Here is a 9,145-nt window from a genome sequence, read left to right on the forward strand (position 1 = left end):
AGGAAGAAAGGAGGATGAATATGAGAATACAATTAACAGTGTTTGCTCGTTCAGCTATGCCAGACTGCCAGCTGTTTCCAGGCAGAAACTATCTTACTCACCTTTGTCTCCCCTCAAGATGTCTAGCATCTTCAAAATGTTGATAGATAGAATCTTGCAATCTGGAATTGAAATGTCACATTTAATTTCTATCATATAGTCAATCTCATTATAATAAATTCTATGTGGCATCCACATTTGGGGTTGATTTGGCATTTCATTATATTAGCCACATGGCTATAAATTACATTCCCAGTCAATAGATGAAAACAAACTTGATGTGAGCTTTCTCTACAGTACATGAAAAGTGAAAAGCAATGCTAGCCACTTCCTCTGTTGGTTAAGGATTTACTACCTTAGCAGATAAACCCCAAATCTCAATGACTTAACACCATGGAAGCTTATTTCTTGCTCAAATAAAGTGCAACACAGGTGTTTCTGACCAGTAGGCAGCTCTCCAGGTGGAGATTCAGGGATTCAGACTCCCTCCACCTTGGAGATTCTATCTTCAACTAGGGATTTCCAAGGTTGTTGCTAAAAAGGAAAGAGTACAGAAGATCACATGTGGGAGGTCTGGCAGGGACCTCTGTCTGGAAGGGACACGTACCACTTTCCCCCACAGCCCTCTGGCCAAACCTTTGTCACATAATCACACACTAATGCCAGGAGGCTGCAAAATGTAGGCTAGCTGTGGACCAGAGGGAAGAGGAAACAGGTTCGGTGAACCTAGCACCAGACTCTGCCACATCCGTAAAGGGAAAGAGACAGATACCAGACTCACAACTTGACTGCTGCTTCTCCTGATTGTTCTTTTTTTCTATTTCTTCTCTTTCTTTCCTTTTTTCCCTTGTAAAGGATCTAGTTAATTCCTTTTTTTTTTTTAATTGAAGTATAGTTGACACCCAATGTTACATTAGTTCCAGGTGTACCACATAGTGATTCCACAAGTTTATATATTATGCTTTGCTCACCACAAGTGTAGTTACCATCTGTCACTATAAAACGCTACTACGATACCGGTGACTATGTTCCCTATGCTGCACCTTTTATCCCTGTGACTTACTCATTCCATAACTGGAAGCCTGATCTCCCAGTCTTCTTCACCCATTTTGCCCATTCCCCTACATCCTTCCCCTCTGGCAGCCATCAGTTTGTTTTCTGTATTTACAGGTCTGTTTTTGCTTGTTATTTATTCATTTGTTTTGTTTTGTTTAGATTCCATATATAAGTGACATCATATAGTATTTGTCTTTTTTGACTTATTTCACTTAGCATAAAAGCTTCTAGGTCCATCCATGTTGTCTCAAATGACAAGATCTCGTTTTTTATGGCTGAGTAATATTTCTCTCTCTCTCTCTCCCTCTCTCTCTCTCTCTCTCTCTCTCTCTCCCTCTCCCTCTCCCTTGCTCTGTGTGTGTGTGTATGTATGTGTGTGTGTGTGTGTGTGTGTGTGTGTGTGTGTGTGTGCATGCACCACTCTTCTTTATCCATTCATCTACAGATGGACGCTTGGGTTGCTTCCATATCTTGGCTATTATAAATAATGTAATACACATGAGGTACATATATCTTTCTGAGTTTTCTATTTTTTGAATCTTTGTTCTGAGGTTAAGAGATTTGGGTGGATGGTTTGAAAATGCATCTTGCTTCTAGTGAGACTCCCTGAAGTGTTTGAACCCAGAAGACTAAAAGGCGTTAAGGCTAATTGTTCTTTAATGGTTGTGAGAAATATAAGCAGGGTTCAGGTCTTAGAAAAGAACTCCTTATTTTAGGAAAGTGACTCATTCATGAGCAGAGACTAAATGTCTTTTGTAAAGAATGGAACAAATAAGACCACCCTTTGCACAGGTATATAATTTTATTATTTACAGGCTTTTTTTAACATTACACATTGGGCTTGGATTTTAGTTTTTATATTACCTATATTCTCATTGCCTATGTCATTATATTTAGTAAAAAGTGTTCTTCTGTTAAGAGGTATATTCTTATTTGGCTTTCCCATCTAGAATAGGAAGCCTGTCCTTCCCCAATAGGCCATAAGTGGCACAGACTTGTCTACATTCTCTCCTCAAAATGTACTCCTGGAAGGTCTTTGCTCCTAACTGTGAGTGGGAAGGGGGTCTGATGCCCACAGGCCTTCAGCTGGTGACTGCTTCTTGCTGGCCTTCACGCCACCCAGAGTTCGCTGGTGTACATCCCCAGGGAGCCTGACCACCCATCTTTCTCACTTCCTACCTCTACAGCACTTTGTGACATTTGGGTTGAAATCAAGAATGTTATCAATTCACTTAGTATAGACTCAGGGGGGCAGAAAGCAGGCTCATCCATATTGATTGGTACTGAATTTCCAGCTTAAAAACTTCAGCTATTACATCAAGTGCATACATGTCATTGAGTATTGGTCCGGATTTTCCCTAGAGAAACAATAAGAAATACATACTAAGAGATTAATGTTAGAGAATTGACTCATGCAATTGTGAGGGCAGGCCAGCAGGCTGGAAATTCAGCTAGAAGTTGATATTGAAATCTTGAGACCATTTCTTTTCTGGAAAAGCCTTGCTTTTGATTAGATTAGGCCAGTTGTCAAGGGTGATATCCTTTACTTAAGGTCAACTGATTGTAGGTGTTGACTATATCTATAAAATACCTTCACAGCAACACCTAGATCTGTGTTTGATTAAATCACCATGTACTATAGCCTGGCGAAGTTAACACAGAAAACAAACCCTCACAGTAATGAAAGTGACCGAAAAAGATATTGTGCTATATGCCTCCTAGGAGTTGTTTCCTTTTCACATCAGAAAGTTTTTTGAAAAAAGGCAACAGTCTCTTAAGCACTAAATGTCACATTTGGGGGTCTATCAGGATGCTTTTTTTAAAGAATCTGTAGTTCAGTCTAAGCCGAATGTCAACCCCAGTGGTAGTTTTTTTATTTATAATTGAATCCTAATTGTCTCCTTCTCCATAGTTAATGATTTTTCAAGCTTAGATTAAAACTGAAAGGTGAATGTTGGGATGAGCACTGGGTGTTGTACGTAAGCCAATTTGACAATAAATTTTAATGATAATAATAAAAAAAACCACTGAAGGGTGAAGTCTAACCTTTAAAATGGTCTCCCTCATGCTCCTGAAAATACAGCTCCAATAGGACATCTCCCTCTTGTTTTTTATCAGCGCCTCCAGATATCTGCAGCTTCAAACAGCCTTTCTTTGGAAAATCAAATCTGAAAACATTCAAAGTGCTGGCCTTCAGCTCTGCAGACTTTTGACAACGTACATTAAGTGCAATTTCTCAAAATCTGTTTCTTTTCATAGCCTGTGGCTTGCGAGTGATTTCTGGGAAATGTTGATTATAAGATAAGCTCTTTTCAGTCAGTTTCAAAAGGTGACGCCCAGGTAGGTGATCGTTAAGTAGAGGCATCTCTGCAGAGAAATGAGGGAGTGAGCCAGCCCCTCTGGGCCCACCGTTGTCATTGCGGGGAGTTGTGAACCTACCCATTCAGCGCTTGAAAAGCAGTGCCTGCCGGGAGCACTGGAGAGCCGGCTGCCCTCACAAGCAGCTGCGTGGGGGACAACGAGGGGAGCTGCAACATTGTGTACGTTAACTTTTCAATGCAATTTCTAAAGCCAGGGAAGAGGGCAGGAAAACATCCAGGCTTCGTCACGAGCCAGCCCTTAGATCCGTCCTTGAGTCATTCTGTTAAGTAGAACCGGATAATTGTCTCACTGGAGACCCGCAGAAACAGCTCGTGGGAAAGAACGATTTGCACCTGGAAAATATTCATTAGCTCGCGTGTCAAAAGCCACACATCGATAGAAACCAAAATCTTGGCATTCTCTGCAGGCAGCCTTGAAACTTGAAGGGCAGAAACCACGTGCTCAAGTGGCCACCTGTCTTCCTCTTTTGGCCCCACCTGCCCAGCAAGCCTGGTGGCAGGTGGTGGGAGGGGGCGACCAGAACTCCTGGGGATCTGTGTTGAAAGAGCAGAGAAGGCAGACGCCTTGAACAAATAAGTACTCCGTTAAAGGTCTGTTTTCAGTTTCTTGGGACCCTCGAACTGGTCGAGCTTAAATTGAGAGGGGATTTGGTTTGCCTCAATGGCTGTTTCCTCCCACTCATAGTCACGAAGATAGCTTTTTTTATTGTCATTAAAATACATTTAATATACACCATTTTTGCATTGCCCTCTGCTAAAATTTGCACAAAGATAATGTCCCTAAGCCCTGGAAAAGTAGAAAGAGCACTGGACTCGGAAGCCTGGGTTTCAATTCTGGGTCCATGTAGGAACATTTATTAAAAACCTTAGTTGCAAGGCATAAGTAACCCTCCTGGAATTACCTTGGGTGATTGGGTGGGACAGAGTGTTGACTATAAAGACATACACACATTGAAATGGGAATGTGAAGGCTACTCGGAAAGGGGGCGGGAGGGGGTGGCTCTGCTGGTTGCCAGGTGTGGTCTCTTTCCTGCTGTGTCTGATTTGCATTGTGTGCCCCTCATAACTCCAGCCTATCACCTCCCACTACTGAGTCCTCATCGTCTCTGTTTCCTTTTTTAATATATTTTATTTTTAGGTATCTCTGCACCCAATGTGGGGCTCGAACTGAATACTCTGAGATCAAGAGTCACCTGCTCCTCTGACTGAGCCAGCCAGGTACCCCTCTTCTGTTACTTAATTCAGATTCTCAAGCAGTAATATGATTGTTTGAACTTACCTTTAAAAAAATTTTTTTTACACTTATTTATTTTTTGAGAGACATAGAGAGACAGAGCACAAGTTGGGGAGGGGCAGAGAGAGAAGGAGACACAGAATCTGAAGCAGGCCCCAGGCTCCGAGCTGTCAGCACAGAGCTTGATGTGGGGCTCAAACTCACAAACCGTGACATCATGACCTAAGCCAAAGTCGGACACTCAACCGACTGAGCTACACAGGTACACCTGAACTTACCTTTTAAAGTCAGCCCAATAAGGACTGGCTGCTTGTGGGACAAAGTTCCCTCCCTGGTCAACCAAGTGTGTTGAGCAGCCTTCTTCCCTCCCTCTCTAAAAGGGGTGTGGCAGGCCAGGCACTCTGAGGCTTGGCTTGTCCAAAACACGTGGGCAAGTTATTTGACCTCCCCAAGATGCTGGTTCTTCCACTAAATTATGATGGCAGCACCTGTCTCAGCCCACAGAGTTATCACTCATGCACACAAGAATGATTTATTGAGGGGCACCTGGGTGGCTCAGGCGGTTGAGCCTCCAACTCTTGGTTTCAGCTCAGGTCATGATCTCTCGGTTAGTGGGTTTGGGCCCCACATCGGGCTCCATGCTAGAGGTGTGGAGCCTCTTGGGATTCTCTCTTTCCCTCTCTCTCCCCTCCCCTGCTCGTCCTGTCTCTCTCTAAAATAAATAAACTTTAAAAATCATTTATTGAGCTTTTATATAAAGCACTTCTATTGCGCACTTTCCAGGCACTGTGCTCAGCAATGGGGATACAGGAGGGACCAAAACTGATGCAGATCTGCCCCCATGGAATTGATGGTCCAGGTTCAAACGAGATCCTATCTGTGAAAACACAGCCCCCACTGTCCCACCTGCAGCCCCACTGCAGACTCAATTTTAAGATTCCTTCCTTCATCAAAAAATTCTGAAGCATCTACGTAAGTCACATCAGCACATGGAATCCAAAGACAATAACACATGGTTTCTGATCTCAAGGAACCCATGGTTCATTTGAGAAACAAACATGTAAGCAAACAGTGATGTGCAAAAGCACAAAATAGCAGGTAAAGTAGGAGATGTGGGAAAGGAAACTTCACTTTGGCTGAGGAAGTCAAAGAAGGCTTCTCAGAGGCAGCAACACCTGAGCTGAAATTTAATGGCTAAAGAGGGCAAAAATAAATAAATAAATAAATAAATAAATAAATAAATAAATAAACAAACAAACAAACAAACAAACAAATAAATAAATAAATGGTGAAAATAGCTTGATAACACCATCATAGTTATGTAGAAATGCACTACCCTTAGGAGATGAATGAGTATTTAGAGGGTTAACGTTAATCATGACATTTATAAGTAGTTCAACAAAAATGTGGGAGTGTGTGTATATGTGGTATCTGTGTGTCTGTGTGTGTGTGGAGAGAGAGAGAAAGAAGGCAGATGTGGCAAAATGTTAATTCTTTTTTTCTAAGTTTATTTATTTATTTTGAGAGAGAGGGAGCACGAGTGGAAGAGGGACAGAGAGAGAGAGGGAGAGAGAGAATCCCAAGCAGGCTGTCAGTGCAAAGCCCAAGAAGGGGCTTGAACTCATGAACCATAAGATTATGACCTGAGCTGAAATCAAGAGTTGGATGCTTAACCGACTGAACCACCCAGGAGCCCCAAAATGTTAGCAATTCTTATATCTAAATAGAGACTTGGGTACGCAAAGTTAGAGTGGCCCCCACGATCCCCACCTCCTGGTGTTCAGTCTCTTATGTGACTTCGTATCCTTGAGTGTGACCAGGACCTGTGACTTGCTTCTACAAAATAAAAAAAGGCAAAGGTGACAGGATGTACATGTTTAACCACATGATTATGTAATTAAATTATGCAAGACTGTGGCTTCTGAGTGGAGTCCCCCTCTCCCTTGCTTGCTATCTTCGAGGAAGTAACTGGCCATGTCGGGGATCCCACATGGAAAGAACTGTCGTGGCCTCTGGGAGCTGAGGATGGCCCCCAGCTGACAGCCAGCAAGAAATCAGAGCCCTCAAAGAACTGAAGTCTGCCAACAACCTGAGTGAACTTAGAAGCAAATCCTTTCCCAGTCAAGTCTCAGATGAGAACACAGCCCTGTGGGACACCTTGTACAGCCTTGTGAGACCCTAAGAACAGGACCCCGCTAAGCCATGCCCAGGATCCTGACTCACAGAAACTGTGAGATAACAAAGTGGTGTTGTTTTATGCTGCTAAATTTGTGATGTAAGTTTGCACCAATAGAAAACCAATACAATTAATAATTTTATGTGTCGACTTAACTGGGCCACAGAGTGTCCAGATGTATTTGGTCAAACATTATTCTGAAAGTTTCTGGGAGGGTGTTTTTGGATGAGATTCACATTTAAATAGGTAGACAGTCTGTCCTCCCTTACATGACTGGGTCTCATCCAATCAGTTGAAGGCCTGACAGAACAAAAGTTTGATCTTGCCACACATTATTAACAGAAAATTCTTCCTGCCTGACTGCCTTCGAAGTAAGATATCAGCTTTACTTCCTGCCTTCAAACTTGGACTAAAATTTTGGTTCTTCCTGGATCTCAAGCCTGCTGGCCTTTGAACAAGGGCTACACCATCAGCTCTCCTGGTTCTCGAGCTTTTGGAATACATAAGGATACACAGATGTTACTGCAATATTCTTTTCAGCTTTTCTACATGTTTGAAAATATTCAAAATAAAAATGGGCAGAAGTGTCCTAAAGTCAGGAAATGTGTGGGGCACCTGGGTGGCTCAGTCAGTCAAATGTCCGACTCTTGATTTCAGATCAGGTCGTTATCTCACAGTTCATGATGAATTCAAGCCCTGCCATTGGGCTTCATGCAGTGTCTGCTTGAGATTCTCTCTCTCTGCTGCTTGTCTGCTCACACTGTCTCTCTCTCTCATAATAAATAAATGAACTTTAAAAATAAATAAATAAAACTAAAGTCAGGAAATGAAAGGAGACCTGCTTCATTCCCTATTCTCAACCTCCCTCCTTTCCCTTTTTCCTCCGTGAATCTACTTTATTTAATATGAGATTTTAAAACACACAATAGACACGTACTTAAACATAAATAATACATCTACCCTCTTCTGTGCAGATTTATGCTTTATAAACATCACACTGAGTAAGTTTGGCCTTAACCTTTGTTCTGCAAATGTTTCAGAATTTTTTTCTACTGCCACATTACAAGATAAATGTCAGTCTAAATGAAGCCTTTTCTATAAAATTCAGCAGCTTCACAGATGGTTTCTAATTCACTACATTTTTTTTTTTTGGTTGAAAATAATTCCAAAAGCTCTTAAGTTTTCACCAGAACATAACGTTACTCTTGATACAGTGTGAGGTCAATTAAATAAACTCAGACACTATCCCCTAGGAGTTATCAGCCAAACTGAGAAAATTATGTAAAAGTAAGATTTTATCTAGTATTAACATAATCACTTTTTTCAGAAACCTCAATAATTACATATTGGCCGAATGGCTTATCTTGCCCCAGGTTGCTTTCCCTGATGTGACTTGATGAACAGTCCTATGCAGAAAGTGAATAAGCTTAGTCAGAGGCAAATGATGCAAATAAGCCTCAAATTCATTTTCTGAAATGGGGTTCCTGGGTGGCTCAGTCAGTTAAACATGCGACTTTGACTCAGGTCATGATCTCGTGGTTCGAGGGGTTCCAGCACTACATCGGGCTCTCTGCTGACAACTCAGAGCCTGGAGCCTGTTTCGGATTCTGTGTCTCCCTCTCTCTCTGCCCCTCCCCCACTCGAGCTCTGACTCTCTGTCTCAAAAATAAATAAACATTAAAAAAATTGTTTTAATTCATTTTCTGAAAAACATACATTAAAGGAACCCGTAAGAATGGAGATTATATTTTTAAGGAGGTCTGCCACATAGTAGAGAAGTGATTCTCCACTCTAGCTGCACATCACAATCCCCTGGGGAGCTTAAAAAAGTAGTGATACTTGAGTTCTCATCCCCTCATCCCAGAGAGCCCAATTTTGGTCTGGTGTGTGGCCTGGGCATCAGGAATTTTAAGCTCCTCCCTTCCTTCCTTCTGCCCTTCCTCCTCCCCCTCCTCCTCCTCCTTTTTTTTTTTGTGTGTTTTTTTTTGTTTTGTTTTTGTTTAACTCATCCAATGCTTATTGAATAGTAAACTGTTGCCAACACTGCTGAAATCTGCAAGTCACTCATCCAGATCCCTCTCTTGGCCACCCCCTGAGACGGAAGCCCCAAGCAGGACCACCCCGAATGCCAGAGAGTAGCCAGGGCCTGGGAGATGCCAGGAGAAGGGGAAAAGCAGGGAGAGGAAGAAGCAAGGAAGGGAGGGTGCAGAGCTACACTCTCAGGGACACGGGCACACACACACACACACACACACACAC

This window comes from Puma concolor, chromosome A1 (genome assembly GCF_028749965.1).
Source record: "Puma concolor isolate L17-30 chromosome A1, mPumCon1.1.hap2, whole genome shotgun sequence".
Lineage (NCBI taxonomy): Eukaryota > Metazoa > Chordata > Mammalia > Carnivora > Felidae > Puma > Puma concolor.